An 18,653-nucleotide genomic window follows, 5' to 3' on the forward strand; every position below is an offset into this window, starting at 1 on the left:
CCTTTCTGCAGCTGCAGCTATGCAAAACCCCACAGACTAGGTGCTGCCAGGAAGGGCCAAGATGAATGCAGAGGCAATGGGTGCAGGACAGCTTTTTGTACCAACATTGGTTTTGGTGATCAGGTTTCTGACTCCAACACAGTTTATCTTGGTCTCCAGTAGCTCCTCGGCACCCTGACCACATAATGTTTGTCAATGCAGAGAAAAATAGACAGCTTCACATTAAAGAATGTGTAATTTCACAAATTCCTTAAAATCGCATAGCTTAGGGCTCAACTATTTCTTTTTCCCTTTGCATCCTGTTTCCTAAATCTGGAGTATTTTAGGGAATAATTTCAAATTTATTCTGTAATCCTAGCATACTATTCCTTCAATTTGTCACCATTATTCCAATTTTTCACTTGATACAGGCTATAGCAACTTAGGCTCAGCATTTTTTCTTATGTTGTACAGAATAATGTGCCAGCACAGCACTACAAGCGAGCTGTGTAATTACTTTAGGGATCGGTGAAGGATGACCAAATGTGTTAATATATACAGTGCTTTCTCTTCAGCACTAAAAGAAACAGAACAGTGTAGATAACAGCCTGTATGCTTAAAGCAACCTTCACACTGAGTTGAAATTTACTGGATATGGCTTAAGATGGTAACTTTTGGTGGTACCTACTGGACTTAAAATCTGTCCCATGGTTTTGTTGCATTTTCAGAAAAAATTCTCAACTCGTACTTTCATGGAACGTATAATTTAAGGTTCTGATCTGTATCATCTTTTCTCAAGTAAATTCAGGTTCAGGACTACTTGATGCAGCTATCAGAGGCAGAAAGCAATTAAAATTCATGCACAACTGTTTATGATGGTGGATAGTGATAGGTTTTAAACTGAGACAAGAAAGGTTTAGGTTAGATATTAGGAGGAAGTTTTTCACACAGAGGTGGTGACACACTGAACAGGTTGCCCAAAGAGGCTGTGGATGCCCCATCCCTGGAGGCATTCAAGGCCAGGCTGGATGAGGCTCTGGGCAGCCTGGTCTGCTGGTTGGTGACCCTGCACACAGCAGGGGGTTGAAACCAGATGATCATTGTAGTCCTTTTCAACCCAGGCCATTCCATGATTCTATGACTCAAGAACACCATGAGATTTATCCATTCCTGCTCCATGTACAATTCCTTCTGTTGCTTTCTCCAACAACTAAGAGAATATATATTAAAAAAGGAAGGAAAATTTAAAAAAAAAACAAAAAACAAAAACCACAGACAAAAAAGCAAGCAGACACAAAACCTAACATCTCTATACATAAATTTCATTTATAGAGAAGATGGAGAAATGTTTGTAAAGGAGACTTAGTATTTTGTGTTAAGCAGTGCAGTAGCAGAAGTCTCTCCTTATTTCCGTGGAAGGAAGAGAAGTGTTACAAGGCCTTTTTGGTATTCACTCACTTTGTGGCTGGCTGCTATTAGTTTTTTAAGTTGGAAAAGTCAGCAGGTTCGTCATTAGGATGTTTAGGAATTGCTGACACTCTGAATCTATACTGTGTTCTAAGGGCAGCTTGAAGGTCTTGAGGCTATCTTTTCAGTTACAGTTCAGTACAGGAACGACTGGAGCACACCTAAGAGAGCATGTGCTTGAGTGTGCATTAGCTCATCTGCAGGAGTGCTTACACAGACTGTGCACATGCAGGCGGAACATGGAGCATGCAATGCATGCAACCTGTTCTGAACTTCCTCTTTCACTGTGCTGTGGATGTCAGTATGCTGCCTCTGCTCTTGTCTCTGCTTAATGACACCAGGAGAGGTCAACAAAGGAAACAGAGTAGAGTGGAACAGCCATTCGGTTCAGAGAGCTAAAGGTTGGGATATTTCATTTGCCTGTGTCATTCTACAAATACTGAGCTATATTCTTCAAGATGCCACATGTTTTCTCTGCCACCATGCCAAACCTAAGAGATCAAATAGCAAGAACATCCACTAAGCTGGAGGTTCCCTGAGGGATACTGCCCATGGTGGCAAGCAGACTGAAGTGGAGCCATTCCTAGGGTGGGTGAGTCATAAAGAGCTGCTTTGTGCTCTCCCCACTTGAGCTAAAACCAGAGGTTATTAACTGCAGCTGGAAAACTGCAGTTACAATAGTAATGTGTCCTTTAGCAAAAGCATATGATATCTCTGTTAAAACCTGGTCTTATCCTTCTTTTTTAATGTTCTCCAGACTCTAGAGATTATTTTGAATTGTGTTATCCCACATGCTTTAATTTCCCTGAGTAGATACACATCTTCTTTTATGTTTTCAAGTGTCTTTGTTACATGTCCCTGTGGCATTGAACTGCACAGACCTCCTGTTCAACTGCAGAGGTTGCTTCATGGGCCTCACAAATCGCCCACAGCTTGCTGGCAGGTTTCATCAAGTTACACTCTTTGGGGGCAACAGGCCGGTACATTGTGGAAACAGGCTTAGCAAAAGAAACACCCACATATAACATGTAAAATATGACGGATCTATACTAAACATAAGCTTTCTGAATGCAATCTGACTCAGTCTGGTCTTGTCCCCGTGTTTGGTTCAAATGCCCAGGACAGATCAAATCTCTCCACATTGGCTCCCAGCAGTAAGTGGACTCACCTTTGCATGAAGAATTCCCCTTTGTTAAACAGTCTCTGTCACTATTTTGGTCAGATAGAGAACAATGCTATTTTAACCTATATTATTGCAGCCTGAATATTTAAACTCCCACCTTTGGCATGTTTCTGCAGATTGTCCAAAAGTCAGACTGATTCTGTTCTGAGGACTCATTATTTCCTTCAGCATTCCAGGTGAGGGCTGCTTGGTTGTTTGATCTCATTTTTCTGGACATCTCTGACTGCATCTGGATCTTCCTACCAAACACATGATCCAATTTCCAAAATTTTCCTTTCTTTTTTTTTCTTTTTCTTTTTTTTTAAATCTGTAAACTTCCTGGTCATGAAAAAACTCTAGAATGATACAGAAAGTATGGTAGTATGCCAAGGTGTGTTGCCTGCCTCCTATGGGGTGTTCGGAAGAAATTGTAGAATTATGATTACATTCACTTGAATATTAGGCCCTGACTGCTTCCATGCCACCAACTGGGGCTGAAATATTGTCAGGCTTCTGACAATCTACTTCCACAGGCCTCTTTCAATAGCAAGATCAAAGAGGTAGATTCTTTCTGCTTCTCTTAGTCTTTATATACAGATGCTGTCTGTCCTCATAAGGAGAAAAATTATATAATCTTAATAAGCACTCACTCCAGCAGCAAATGTGGAGAAGAGTGTTCTCAAATCCTGAATGCAAGGGATTGTGTTGTAGCATTAGTGGTTTGGAGGAGATGGTGAAGATACGCTAGGATTCTATCAACAAAGATTAAGTTTCTACTGCAGATTTGATTAAAATATAAATCTTCCTGCTGTGGTTGATGAATTCTGCAGAAGGTTTCCACATCGCCTGATGAGAAGATGGATTGCTTTAAAGCCATAGCTTTCTTTGGAAACACAAGGCCTGGCTTTACTTTTTTTTCCATAGCTTTCAGAAGCTGAAGACACCGATTTGTCTGCTCACGCAGATTACCAGAACTGAACGATAGACTGAATTGTCTATGGCTCTGTCCAAACAAGAGTAGTCTGATCTAATAATGTGTTTTCCCCTCTGTCTATTGTCTACTTGCTCACTCTAGGATTACATTGTTTTTCTGTGCTTAGCCCCAGGATGTAAGAATTTCCTCCTTTCCCATGTGTTTACATGAACAAAATATAACTTGGAAAAAGTCTTGCTTAGAAATTGTAAGAATTGAAGTTTAAATGTATTTTTGAAGGATTTCTTGTTCTACCCGTTATATTGTTGTTCTCCTTGTCTTTCTACCTGTTTTTTCCCAGTCCTGGTTTTTTTTTTTAAATCAGCTTGTATATTTCAATATTTTTCAAGTTCTGCAGAGCTAAAAAAGAGGAGGAACTGGCAGCATACAAACCTCAGAGCCACTGAAGTTGCGTGGAAGTCAATCTGAGATATAAAACTCAAGTTTCACCACCAAAGGCCCTGGGGAAGTTGGAGAGCTGTGTGGGGACAAGGCTGTGGTGATGTTAGCCTCTGATGGAATTTGGTGATATGCCTGCATTGGAAGTAGAGGAAAGTGTTCGTCTATCTAATGTTCCCACAAGGCAGAGCAGAGCTATTTCTGTTTTACAGATAGCAATCTTGAAGACAAGTGGAGATTTTTTTAAATGCTAATGGTAGTCACTGAACACAAAAAAAAATGATGCTCAGGATCTTCTCTGTTTACATGAGCTATAGGAAGAACAAAGTGTTCATTAACTGTAGCCAGCCTTTCTTGAGTCTCTCCCATTTCTACCCCTCCCCAAAAAGTGATGTTTTCTAGGTCATGCAGAACTGATGAAATATTCTCTTTGAGCAAGGGATGTCTCCCACTTAAAATTGCCAGGCTACTGTGCTAGCCACTCGACCAGCTTTCTTTAACACTGTTGAGCTGCAGGTAACCATTAAATAAAGGTTGTTTTTTTTTTTCTGTGAATATTTAGTTTGAGTGCCTATGGTACTTCCGCAGAAGCAATTGGCAGTAATGTCTTCCACAAATCGCTCTATTACCACTGACTCCAGACTTCTTTAGATAGTAGCTGATAAAGTTCAAAACATTAATTTCCACCAATAAACAGGATCTGGAAGCCTAGGGAGTTAATAGGGCTTTTTCATCTCAGCCTAACTCTCTGATCTAATTTCAGATAGCAGGAAATATGCCAACTTTAGCCTCTAATTAGAGTTACTCTTTGGAGATTATTTGTAGCAGACCTCCAAGCTTCTTATGACAAAAATGCATTGGCACCGCTGCCAGCATAAATACGTTAGCTGTTTGTCATGTAGAGGCCATTTGAATTATGCAAGGAATTGTTACAAAGAGCTTTAAAATATATCAGACTTCAAGAACAGTAATTTTATCTAGAAACTGTATTTCCATATTCTCCCTGAAAGTGCGGCAACTCTGCCATCTTGTCTATTTTCTTTCAGGTACCAGAATTGTTTTAAATAATAAAAGACGAAGTGATGTTAGTGATTCTATTTTGTTTTTCATTTGTTCTTTGATCTTGCTTTAGAAAGTGTTCTGAGTACCATATCCTGCTGAATTCTGATTATATTCAATGGGGATTAGGCCTCTACTCCACCCTGGAACATTTTCACTCTGAGAGAATTGAAAGAGCAAATTCATTATGGCAAAGCAGTCTGTCCATATCACTCTTTTTTCAGAGGACTAGCTCTTACCACTATCACAGAGGGCTTTTGCTTTCTCAGTAACTCATGACTCCCACTGTGTTGGTATTTGCTGTTCAGCAGGACTAAGAGGTACAGAGTGGGACCAGAGAAATGAAGAATAATCATGTGGTGGCAGAGGTGTGATTATAAGATTCCTTTCAGTGACATCTTTTCCTCTTGTAGGAGCCATATTTTATGTTTCTACTGTACCTTTCAGTCAAGAACAAGTTATTTTATGTTCAATTTCTGTTGCACGCAGACAATAGTGGCCATAAAGCGGTTTATAAAATTAACTAAGCTTCATAGTACTCCTGTGAGAAATTCTCTGAGTTTTATAGTATATCTAAAGTGACCAGAGTTACAATGCTGGGAGCAGAACCACATCCCTCTCCCAGTACTGTCCATTCCTTGCTCATTGGGATGAGAAAATGTACCATTACTGATTGCAGCTCCTGCTTCTTAAAGAGCACTACTTGGCAAGTCATGGAATCATAGAATGCTTTGGGCTGGAAGGGACCTTTAAGATCATCTAGTTCCAACCCCCTGCAATAGGCAGGAACATCTCCCACTAGACCAGGTTGCTCAAAGCTGCATCCAGCCTGGATCAGCGCTTCTGGGATAGTGGGGACAAGAACAACCCACAAGCTAAAGGGAACATTTGTGTCGGACCTTTGTGTGTTTTAACTTACTTTTTCATCTGTGTTTAAAAATGGTGTCAGAACAAATTGGGGGTTGTATGCCAGGCACCTCCTCTTCCTTTGCCTTCTCTAATACAGGTTCTCTGGCAGCCTGTAGCTTCCAGGGTGAATTTCCCATTAGAGTGCTGAAGCTAAAACTGCCTCACAGTTAACTCAGAAGAATGAGGGTAACTGAACTGCAGTATGCTTGAGATAACAGGAAGCATACTTCCAAATATTTTGATTTTCCAGCTTTTGATTAGCGAAATATTTGATTTAGTTAAAAATCCAGTTTCCCAGCAAAACAGTCTGTGGAACAACATTATCAAGCACAGGTCTTCTCCTTCCTTATTTTCCATCTTAAATATGTATCAAAAAAATTTCTAGCAGTCTTTGTTTTTTTCTGTGAGCTTCTTATATTTAAAATTAATGGTTTGTTTAACCTGAAAGTCTGTGCATGACTGGAGAACTGGAGGAATGACAGAGAAATCATGCAGGCAAAGTCAAATTAATTTGAGAGGTGAAATGTGTTTTATTTTGATTCTTTCTTGCCGCTCAATTGTGTGGACATTTACACTTGCGTGGTACTGACATAAAATGAGAGAGGAGTTCTGAGAGGGCAGTGTTATCTTGCTCCACCCAGTCAGTTTAACAGCAGAGTTAAATTGAGTTAAATATGAGAGATGATTTCACTGTTGTGGAGAAACAGTTTAAAGCAACAGCCTCTTCCTCAGTGAAATGAATTTACAACAGTTATGAATCTCAACAGCTGAAATTTCAGTGACTAGGCCTCCTGCCAGCCCTGTGGCATCACTCAGGTTACTGCTGCCATCTTGAAATATTCAAGCACTGCTTCAGTAATTGTCTTCTCCATCCTGTTCCCTATTGGCACTGCCTAGCAGGCCATGCTGAGATGGTGGCTGATGAGTTGTGAGTCCTGGGCGAGCTGTGAGTAGATCCGGGTCTGCAAATGTCTGTGCAAAGCTGAAGGCAGTAGAGAATCAGGCCCTTCATTCTTTTTAATTAACCTCTATAGGAAGAGATATCTAAGAGAGAAAAATGATTGCTACTGTGTCATGTAATGCAAGGATGAAAGAGCTGCCAATCTAAGGGAAACTGCAGAAGCATAAGGAAAAGAGACAGCTATCCAGGCATAAGGAACAGATGTACCAGTCTCCTTTTGTTTTCAGAAGTTAAAAAATGTCAGGCAAAGACTGAGAATGTGACCCTTCCTCTTTAAGACTTTCTTAAGGAAGATTTATTGAAATAAAAACCTCAAGAAAGAAAAGATTTCTCATTCTTCAGATGCAGGCGTATGCATGAGGACAGCAGGACATGCAGCTGCTGCTGCTTGCAAGGCAATGACCCCTGATTGCACACTCAGCAAAACAGTGTCACCTGTGCTCCAGCACAACTGCTGGCCTGCAGCAGTGTGAGCTCACTGCCAGCATCTCTGTGCTGCTGTTGGAGCTGCTGACTTTAAATTCTTTTCTGACTGCTTATGGCAATCCAAGTGGACATTTGCCACGGAGCTTTGCAATCACACATAAGGAAATGAAAACCACTGTCATTGCATGGGAAGAATGGTGTCCTGCTGCAAAAGGTGCCTGGGTACAATAGAGGATTCTGTGCAGCACGCAAGGGAAACATAGTTAGGAAATTTAAATAAATAGCTGCTTGGTCTCTTCAGAAAAGACATCAGTGAAAGCATTTCTTTGGAAAAAGGGTACGTGGGTGGCTTGGCCAGCAGCATTATTTCAGTTTTGTCTACTGCAGGGAATTGTTTTTTTCCCAAACTCCTCCAGCCAGCTTAATTTAGAGCAGATTGAAGTTATACTATGGGTTATGCTAGTATTAAATGAGAGCCAGGACTGTGGAGGTGAACTTCAGCAACTCTATCTATTGGGTGTTGTTTTGAGTTTGGATCCCAGGAGCAATTCATTAGAAATGTGTAAGGAGCTGCAATTTGCACAGTGTGAAATGCAAATGCAGGGAGAAATAAAAAGCAGTGGGCAGAGCACTGTAAAATAGCATGCAGTTTTATCTTACTTCTTTTAGCTGCCTTCCCTCTTATTCCTTCCCTTTTTTGCATAACAGCTTGTGTCTGCTTATTTTCTGACTGGTTTGCTCCATGGAACATACATCACTGCACGTCATCTGTCTGACCTATTAAGCTGCCTCCCTGTCAGCACAGACATATAGTGATGGGTAAATGCCCTAGGATCATTCAAGACATTCCCTAATTTTAGAATTAATGTCTTTTAATTAATAGCATGTATTGGACTTACATCCTAGTGTCTAGATGGCTTGAAATTTGAAAACCAGTAATCAGTTAATCAAGTTTTGCATGCTAGATGACGTTTCACACAGCTAAGTTTCCAGAAAGCGATGATCTTAAGGGCTAGAATCCAAAGAGATTTCAAAGAAGGAAAGGGGAGGAGCTCAGCTTTGCAGTCTTTAATTGTGAGGGCCCAAGTGACGAGCATAGATCCCAAACTCTATGTTGAGTCCTACTGTTGTCCAAAATGTTCCCTGGCAGCAGCAGCCTTCCAGGCTGGATCCCACACTGTAGGCATGTGGACTAGGAAACGAACTGGAGATGCACAGTATGCAGGAATGCAGGGTGCTGAAGGGCTCCGCTGTGAGTGAGGCATCACTCTACACTCCCATGTGAAAACATGATTATGAAAGCTCGCTCTCAGTATCTCAGTCTTGTGTTCTTTTTCACTCTGTACCTAAAATTTAACCTTACTTGAATACAAGAAGATAGAACTTTCCTAACAAGCTTCTGAACACTTTCTGGATCTTGAGTGAGGTTGTTCTCAAATCTGCTCAAGGTCTTCAAGTAAGTGCTATCATAGTGCGGCTTACCAAGCCAAGGTGCCACGTTTACAGTCCAGTCTCTCATAGTTCTTTCTAGTGTCAGTGGAGGAAGAAAGGCTTCTCGTGGGCCCTTAGTAAGGCTCCCATACTGCAGTGTCCGTCAAGGCTCACTCTTTCCTCTCATGATAGAGACAGGTATGAGAACAATCCACATTATTTCAAAGCCTAATTTTGGTCCCAGTATATGTTGCTATTTTCTGCTGCCCACCGTGACTCTTGCTAGAGCTCTTGGTTAGGCCAGGTCTGCAGATCTAAGCTCATAGCTCTGCCCAGGGCAGCTGGCAGCCTGCGTTTAGCCCAGCCCCTGGGACTGCTCAAGCACCTGGCTGCACCCCAAACTTGGTTTAGGAACACGGAACACAGCGAACACAGCAGCAGATATGAGGCTGTGCTGCTGAACACAAGTGTAACAGTGATGGGCTGCCATCACGGCAGCGTCGTGTTTTCACAGACTTTGTGAATGGCAGCAGCTGAGCACAACAGCCCGTGGGGAATGATAAGCTACAGCTTTCGGATATTAAATCTCCTCTGAAATAGGCTGTGCCCCTCCCTGATGCCCAGGCTGTACTTCTGCATTATCTGCCTCTCCAGACAGCAGAATGTGGCAAATACAAAGTCACTGCTCCATTAAGATCTTTGTCAGTCTTGCACGTCTGAAAGATCTGGAGCAGACAATCTCAAGCTTCAACATTTTGTGCTAGCTTTTAACAGCAGGTGCTTAACGCTGTTCTTACCCCTGGGGTTCAAACCAAGGGGAAACAGATTGGATAATTTGAGATTATTAGCAAAGACACTTGAGTTGCTTTAAATTGTGGGCATCAGCTTGTGCTGCCCAAATACACAGCAGATAATGGTCCTTAGAGAACAAAAATCAGAAGTTAATGTAAATATCTTATTTTCTGTGTATATCACTTATATTCATGCTAAACTCTGGGATTTTAAAAGCATCTGACTCCTCACATCCAGGAGTTCTGAATAACCTAAATGTTTTGATCACTATGGCTTCAGTACAGCTTAGACATAAGGAAGACCTTTTTCTCTCAGAGAGTGGTCAGGCACTGGAATGGCTGCCCAGGGAGGTGGTGGAGTCGCCGTCCCTGGCAGTGTTCAAGAGGCATCTGGATGACGTGCTGCATGATGTGGTTTAGTGCTTGTGGTGGCAATGGTGATGAGGAGACGGTTGGACTGGATGATCTTGTAGGTCATTTCCAACCTTGTGATTCTATGATTCTAATCATTGCTGATAGGTTTTTTTTTGTAACTGATACTTGTTATTCAAACATTTGAAATGAATGAAAGAAGTGTGACCATGTTTTTGTAACAATAAAGAATACCTTATTCCTTGGGCAGCATTTACCTGAATTTTCACCAGTTGAAGGCTGAACTCAAAATGACGTGCATCTCTTCATGTGTCCCACGCAGTGCTCTGGAATGGGGCTTTCTACCAGCCTCCCACTGTCTATTAATTAGCTAAATCCTGACGGATTTAAATGCTGCTTCTGGAGCCCCATAAGGAGCAGTTCTTGCTCCTTGGCCTGCTGATAAAAGCAACCAGTGCATCTGTTTGTACAAGAGGTGAAGCAGAGGAGTTTACACTGAGTCCCTGTCATCGTAGCCCGAGCTCAGCAGCTGACTCCATGTGATCTCTGAAGTCACTTTGAGTCAGATTCTTGGAGGTATGAAGGTGTCAGCAAGTTCTACATATATCAGTAGTGCTTTCACTGTAGACTGTCACATCTGTTGCCTGAGTAAAAATAGCCTTACTTGCAACATCATTTTGTACCTGTGTAGCTGTATATCTGTATACTCCTTTTTTTTAACATAGAAATATGATTTACTAATGACAGGCAAACAAAAAGGAAGCTATAGATGTTAAATAACATTTTTTAATATTGCAAGAATTTTAAAATTTGTCCCAACTTATTGTAATTCATTTTAAAATGAAGACAAAATAACTCTGTGTATGTCTGCATTTCTGATGCAGTGCACTTTGCTATTTGGAGCTTACACTGTCAAAGTTCTTAGAAGTAAGAGGCTTCTACCTCTGGAGGTGAGCTTCCCAGCATCTGAATGTGTGTGCATGTTAGTGAATGCACACACAAACACAAATCTTTATGTATCCATTTTGCTTTCTTTATTGAATGCTCAGAGTGGGGCTGTGTGGTTTGAAGCATGAAATTTGTTTTAGTCAGCTGAAAATTAGACATATATTCTAAACTGTGTTTATCTGTTCAGAGTTTCTGTACTCAGCTGGGAGAGGCAGTCAACTCCAGGAGGAAGTTCATCACTTTAGAATTAATTTCAAGGGATAATTCACTTAGATTGGATACATGTTTTTCTGGTCATTAAAACTGGATACAGTAAATCCCATCCCAAGCAGCTAACACTACTACCCTGAAAAGTTTTCTGAATACCTTTAATTCTTATTACGATTCTTTAAGATATGAAGATATGCAGTATTTCAGAATATTTTAAGTATAAAAGAAAGTGAAAGTGGGTCAGATGACTTTGGGAGCAATACAGAGACACTGTCCAAAAACGCAAGGATGAAGTAAGGGATGTCAAAGTCCACCTGGAGTTGAGTCTGGTAATGGGCATGAAGGACAACAAGAAAGGCTGCTACCAGTATGTTAGCATCAAAAGGAAAACTACAGAAACCATTTGTGAGTGGGACTGGGGACAGAAATGTGATGGAGCAAATAATTCTGGAAATGATTTCTAAGTATGAAAAATAAGAAGCTGTCTGGGAGTGATCAGCATGGATTTATGAAGAGGAAATGTCATCTGGCCAAATTGATTTCCCAGTCTTCTATGATGTATTGACTTCCTCAGTGAGAAATATGTTGATCATCTCCACTTCTTTTGTCTTTGTAGACAAAGTGATGAAGTACAGATTTGATAAGTAAGCAGTGAGGTAGCCTGAAAGTGTTGACTTTTAGGGCTCCAAGTGGTGTGACTGGTGGTACAAAGCCTGGCTGGAGACCAGTCAGTAGTGATATGTCCCAGGTGTCAGCACTGGGGCCAATACTGTTTAATGTCTTCATTAGCATGGAAGATGGACAGAGAGTACCCTCCACAAGTATGCAGATGATGCAAAAGTGGGAGGAGTGGTTGATAGATAACTCTGCTCGCATTCTTAGGGACTTGGACAAGAGAGGAGCCTAACACAGTTCAACAAGCAGATGTACAAACCCCTTTATTCCAGGAGGATTTATCCCATGCACCAGGATATGCTGGGAGCCAGCTTACAGAAAAGCAGCTCTGCAGGAAAGGATATGGATGTCCTAGTGGACACCAAGATGAAGGTAAGCCAGCAATATGTCCTTGAAGCAAAGAAGGCAGATATATACAGCACTGAAGGTTACAGTAGGAAGCGCCCCATCAGCAGATGAAGGGAGGTGGACCTCTTACTGAACCCAGTGCTGGTGAGACCACATCTGTAATGGTGCCCACTTCTGGATGCCCCAGTACAAGACAAAGGTGTACATGCCGGAGCAAATCTAGTGATGGTGCACTAAGATGATAGCAGGACTGGTGACAGAGTCACATGAGCAGAAGCTGCAGAAGCTGGACTTATTTAACCTTGGGAGGATCTTGTCACTGTGTGTAAATGTCTCTTGGGAGGGTATAAAGAAGATGAAGCCAGATGTTTTTTCAGGGATGCTCAGTAAAATGACAAGAAGAAACAGTAACAAAATGAAATAAAAGAAATTCTATTTAAAAATAAGGACAAAAAAAGTTCTGTGAAAGGGTGGTTTTCCACAGCTGTGATGGCCCAGGGAGGTTTTGGAGCCTTCATCCTTGGAGATGTTCAAAAATCAATTGGACATGGTCCCAGACAACCTGCTGTAGCTGGCACTACTTTGAGAAGGGGAAATGGAGCAGGTGAGCTCTTGTGGTACCTCCCAGCTTCAGCTGTTCTGGGATTCTGTGATCATGGAGAGGCTTAGGAATTCCCATAACTGTGGCCAAGCTTTTCTTTGTCTCTCTGGTCATTAAAAAACGGTAAAAGCTCTGTTCTGTGCTGCCAATCTATGTTTAAAGTATAAGAGTGTGAAATTCATTGAAATACTGTAGAAATGGAAAATATGTTGTTGTTGTGTTTTTACTATTTACTTGAAATTAATCTGATTTATTTATTTATTTATTTATTTATTAATGACAAAGGAATGAATTGCTCCTGACTGGAAGGTCTGTTCACAAAGGGAACCCACAAAACTGTTGTAGGATAGCAACTTCACAAAGGAACAGCTGTTAAAGGAAATGACCTGCACAAAGTCGTTGCAAGTCTGTTGTTCACTAAGTGGCTACCTATTGGGAACTAAATGATGTGAATGAGTTATAGTCATTGGCTTTTCATCCCCAGTGAATTGGGCTCAAATCCCTAATAAGACACCAAGTGAAAATGAGTCTCTAAGGCCTCCCTCCTAAATCCCCTGTTTTGCACCATATAAATTAGCACATTAGCAGGCTCCCCTTGAGGGAGAAGCTGGACTAGGACAGCAGGTGTGTCCCATAATTGAGATGCAGCAACAAAGCAGAGCATGGCTTCTGTACAGTGCCAAGGAGTCTCATGCTAGCACTACTGATCTGTAACTTCCATGAACTCTAGATTGGCTCCTGGTTCTAGCAGCTCCATCTCTGATACATCAGGAAAGCCATACAAAGGGAAAAAAAATACTTGAAGGCCAAACAATGCAGGATCCCCAGGTATAGAAATATTGTCCATATTAATTTGACATGGGTGAACTATCTGGAAAACAAGCCAAGGATGGTGTGCTTGTGTTTTTTCCTGTTCAGAGTCCACTCAAACTGACTACTCTGTGAAAGAAGGAGGGACAATCAGAGATGGGCATGCTGTTTTGCACAGAGAGTGTTTCTCAGCCGACGTAGGTGGGTCAGTGAGAAGAGTGAAGTGAATTGGATAAAGTTCTGAAAGGGAAGGGCTTCTATGAGCAGAAACAATATGGATGGGAGAAAAGAAGAGTAATCCCTGCAGTGTATGGTGGGAAAATGAGAGGTTTATCTAAACTTTCAAACTTTCTGAGATTAATTCCTCTACTACGTTATGACATAGCGTTCTCTGATCTTCATGACAGAAGGGAGGCTGTCTGTCCTTTCTGCTAGCAGCAGTATGGAACAGGGTCAGTGGAATTCCTGCAGCTACCTGGCAGCTGGCATTTCCCAGCCTGCCATGCTAATGCAAGATGTCACCAGTTCCAGGGTAGACAACAGTAGATACCTATTTGATTCAAAGTTCAGTGCTCTTATACTATATCTGTTTACTCAACAGAACACCAGAGCAATATGGTTGCTGTCATAAAGCACTGGGAGAGGGTTTCCTGGTGGAGATGTATGCATTCAGAGTCACATTTCTGTAGCTCAGCTGAATTATTCCTGTTGACAAAACAGGGCTGATGTGTTGAAGTGGAGAACTGATAAAAGCAATAAGAACACTTTGTTTGCTCTTATCAGCAGCTATTTACAAACCTGCCAAACTGGAAAACAGTCAATTTTTTTTCCACCTTTTGCTTAACAATTATAAAATTCTTATTGGAATATAACCCTTCTGCTGTGATGATGATTAAGAGACTATGTCACAAAGCTCTCGATTAAATTGATGCGTTCACTGCTTTAATCTTGGGGAAGCAAATTAATCTCTCCTGACATTCTGATGGCTTTATGGGGATGACACAAAGAATTATATTGGCAGAAGGATGCAGATGAATTCTAAAAGCAGTGATCCCAATTAGCTGCCAGTGGGTAAACCGCAGCTGCCCTTCAGCCCTTCAAAGATGATACACTGGATTCTGTGCAGATTATCTCCTTTGGATCTGACAAAGCAAATTTAAAGCAGATATTTAAAAGGCATTCCTAAAACTAAATAGATATCTGTAAGTATTGGTGAATATTCATGAGCATGAGCCTAAATTTCATTCAGAAATAGCCTTGAGTTTGTGAAAACTAAAATTGTCTTTAATAGAAAAATTATCAATATCTTGTTCTTTGTCTCCTGAGGCAGAGCCAAAGGGAGACTGTCTGAAACTATTAACATGAAGAGTAATGACAAGAGAGGAGAGATATGTGAAATATGAGGATTAGGAAAAGAGAATTAATCCAGACTAACAAACTGAATAGCTGTTAAGCACGTGTAGTACAAACAGACATAGATTTCTCTAACTTGTCCTGAATTACAGTCTCTCAAATGTTCTAACCATCAAGCTGTAGATTCAATATCTGTAGTTCTTTCTGGCTTAAACATAATTGGGTCAGAGAAAAAGTGGTTTTCTTTATTAACTATCTTGATGCATCTCATTCTTTGTTCCTTCTATCAACTTCAGAGGCCCCATTCAGTGCAAGGCTAGCCAAGATCCCATAGAGAGACAGATACAGATTTATTCTGCAAGAAGTGGTTGAGATAACCAAGTGAGCTCTTCCACTGAAGGACCAGACACAGGCACAGACATCCTCACTGAGAATAATGTGCACATAATTCTGACAGTCTCTCTTTCAGCAAATTAGTATTGTCTACAGATAATAAACAAATGCAAAGGTCATTAATACCAGACTCATGGAACTTTGAGTTGTTCAAGGTCTCAGCCTCTGAAAAACCTTAGACACTCTGAAAATATCATTTGGTCCTGTTTGTCCGGTCTGTGAGGGATATTATTGTATCTGCAGAAAGAGTTATAGCGAAGATTTTTACAGGGTTGTGGAAAACCTTTTTCATAGCTGTTAGAGAAGGAAAAAAAGAAACTGGAAATCTCTAAAAGTGTGTGTGTGTAAGGAATTTTCTATGTAAAACAAGGTATTTTTACTTGCTTTGTATCAAATTGTGGCATGGTTTTGTTGTTTCTGTTTGTGTTTTTTTTTGTTTGTTTTTTTGTTGGTTTTTTTTTTTTTAACAAAGAACCAGCAGAAATACATGGCATAGCATGTATGACATAAGTAACATTGTACCTATCTTTCCTAGGTGGTTTTTGGTTTTTTGTCACATGAATGCATGACTACATTCATAACTGCATATACAACAACTTAACAGCTTCTTTGAATCTCATCTCTCTGTTGCCATTTTGATTTGAATTGAGAAGGAAATTGAAGATGAAATATCAGCTTCTTACTGTTGAATTTAACACCACTTTTGTTTCTCACTGGTCACTTGGCCAGTATTCTGTAATAGCAGCAACAGGTTACGATATGGAAAAACAACAGGATTGCTATGGAAAAACTATTATTTAATTTGTAGTAATTGAAGTGAATTATATGGTATCATGTAACATCAAGAAGCTATTACAGAAGTTATTCTCAAGCATGCTTCATATGAAATTCTTATCTTTCAGATGATGATGATCACATATGCTATAAGCAATCATAAGCCTTTTATTGAAGAAAGCATATGGCTTGATGGACTCCCAGCACAGACAGAAATCACATAATCAGTGGAAGGTCCAGAAACCATTATAATACTATTTTAGTCCTTTAGCAGAACCTTAGATAGGTTAAGATGCTCATTCACTCATTCATTCACTCAACGTCCTTTGTACAGAAGAGCAGTTCAGCCTGATGTGGTGATCAAATTCAGCTCCTCAGGCTGAACAATGCTGCACTAATACATCAAAGAGGTTAGTGTTACCTGAAGCCCAGTAACAGGAACTGTGACAGTATCAGAGTCCACAACCTCTATTCTTTAATCCAAAGAAACAGCAGATTACTGTTTTCATAAATCTTTAGTCAGTGCAAGAACAAAGATGCTGTTGACAGCCATATCATAGAAAAATTTTTAGTCTGTCCTTCTACCTTAAGGCAGGATGAGCAGTACATAAACCATTTCTGGCAGATATTCTCTAACCTGGTTAAAGACCTCTGATGTGGTAGACTCCAGCAGCACCCTGGGCAACGCATTGTTGTACTTCAATGTCCTTGCACTGAGACTTCAGCAGTGTGAAGAATGTATTTAAAATTACAAGAGAACGGAGGTAACAAAGGAGAGCAATTGTTAAAGGCATAAGCCAACTGGGGGAAGGTGTTTAAAAATAGGATTCTTTTATGTGGATTATTACATAAGGGACATCTGAGGGTAGTGGGATGACTTAGGCTTTGTGAATAAAGTTGTTCCTGTGGAAAACAGAGGTCTTTCTTTTTTACTTCATCCCACAAACTCTGGCATTCTACATTATTGGGAAGGCTTGGGAATGCAAAAGAAATGGTATTCTTTGATCACAGGCCTAACACTAAACAAATCTAAAGAGGAACTGAAATTATAGATGTGCTACGAAGGCTCAGAAGACTGCTCATGCCTGGATTAAAGTGAGAGTGCTTGAATAATTTCTTCTTTCATTTCAAAGAAAAATCGAAACAAGGAATAAAATACTTATCTCTGACTTTTTTGTCTAGTTCTGCATTGTAGGCCTAGATGTAAGGAGAGTGTTTACAGCAATGAGTCACTAATATATTCATTGGAACCCAAATTGTTCTGTGAAAAATGCTGAAGTACAAAAGCAATTACCATTTATCATTATATACAATGGAGGTAGCATTATTATCAAGTGATAATGTCTTCTGAAATAATACATTTGCAACAAAGAGAAAAGAGCAACTTCTGCCTTGCTATTACTGTTATCTCTAGAATGCTTATATCTTTTTTCTTTTGAATGTTTTTGCTGTCCAAATGAGTTTTGACCTTAGTAAAGAGCACAGTTTTCCAACAGAAAGTTAATTTTCCATAGTAATTAAAAGCATAGCTATTTTAACCTCTGAGTGTGCAAACTGGAAACATTTTCTTAAAGTCATCCTTAAGCAGACTATAAGCAAAGGGATGGCCAAGTGAAATTCAGCTACCATGCAGCAAAACAGTGCCAGATCTCTGTATCTCTATATTGGACCAATTACTTGGCAGATCATAGGATAAAGGCTGCCCATGGAATGGTCCAAGTGCACCTTGAAGCCTGTTCTTGGGTGAGAGAAGAGGACAGATGGGTGCAACGAGGGCTAGCAGGATTTAAAGAATTGATATAGGTTGGCTTAGCAATGAGGATCAATATATTAGCTTAAGGACAAATATATAAGGCTGGGATCAAAGAAGAAGGAGCCTTTGTCTGCTGATGAGGCAAGGAATGTCAAAGGAAAATGAACTGGCATATATCTTTTGCCATGTAACCGAATATCATTTTATATAGCTCAATGCTCTTCAATGTAAATTCTGTATTTGGAAACCAAATGACAGAAACCGAGGCACCTCCAGTAATACCATTGCTTTCTAGGAAATCCTGGTGGAACTATTGAGGTGATCTGCACAGTAATTTGCCCTGACAGCAAACAACATTTCCTGTAGCTGCCCATATATTTTGTCAGGGTAGCTAGAATGAACTCTGATGTGCCACCTGAGTGGAAATGACCTGATATACAGCAGGTACATACACCAAGCTGTGGATTTGAAAGCATACCTTCACTTTCTTTTTCTTTTTTCAGTCTCTAGGTCAGTGAGTAAATCCATCTGGTTTTGTGCCCTGCTGGCAATGTTTTTTGAATCACTGAAGGAAGATGATGTGCTCCTTCCTTGGCCTGAGTGAAACAGGTAAGGGAAAGCTGACACTACTGCTTCTAGAATTCATCCTTTTAGGGGTCCCTCTAAACAAATTCTCTTCAGCTAGTTTCTAAATGCTTTGAAGGGTCTTTTATTAAAAGCTTCATGCATTCAGACAGGATGGTCTATTTGTTTGATCAGAAATAGTTGAAGAGGAATGACTGCCATGCTGCTATCTATGATTAAGAGCCTTGGGAAATGACTTTACAGTTTTTAGCTTTGTGTTTTCATTTGCAAACTT

General features: G+C 40.4%; 1 long non-coding RNA gene across 1 annotated transcript in view; it reads left to right on the forward strand.

The window, feature by feature from the left end:
• Positions 1–18,653, forward strand: part of LOC128091455 (uncharacterized) — a 244,858-nt gene that overhangs the window by 44,053 nt on the left and 182,152 nt on the right. Inside the window, exon 2 of the long non-coding RNA XR_008211416.1 lies at positions 18,298–18,403. This is a non-coding gene — a long non-coding RNA (uncharacterized LOC128091455). The remainder of the gene's footprint in view (positions 1–18,297; positions 18,404–18,653) is intronic.

This window comes from Tympanuchus pallidicinctus, unplaced genomic scaffold (genome assembly GCF_026119805.1).
Source record: "Tympanuchus pallidicinctus isolate F22 unplaced genomic scaffold, pur_lepc_1.0 scaffold10, whole genome shotgun sequence".
Classification (NCBI taxonomy): domain Eukaryota; kingdom Metazoa; phylum Chordata; class Aves; order Galliformes; family Phasianidae; genus Tympanuchus; species Tympanuchus pallidicinctus.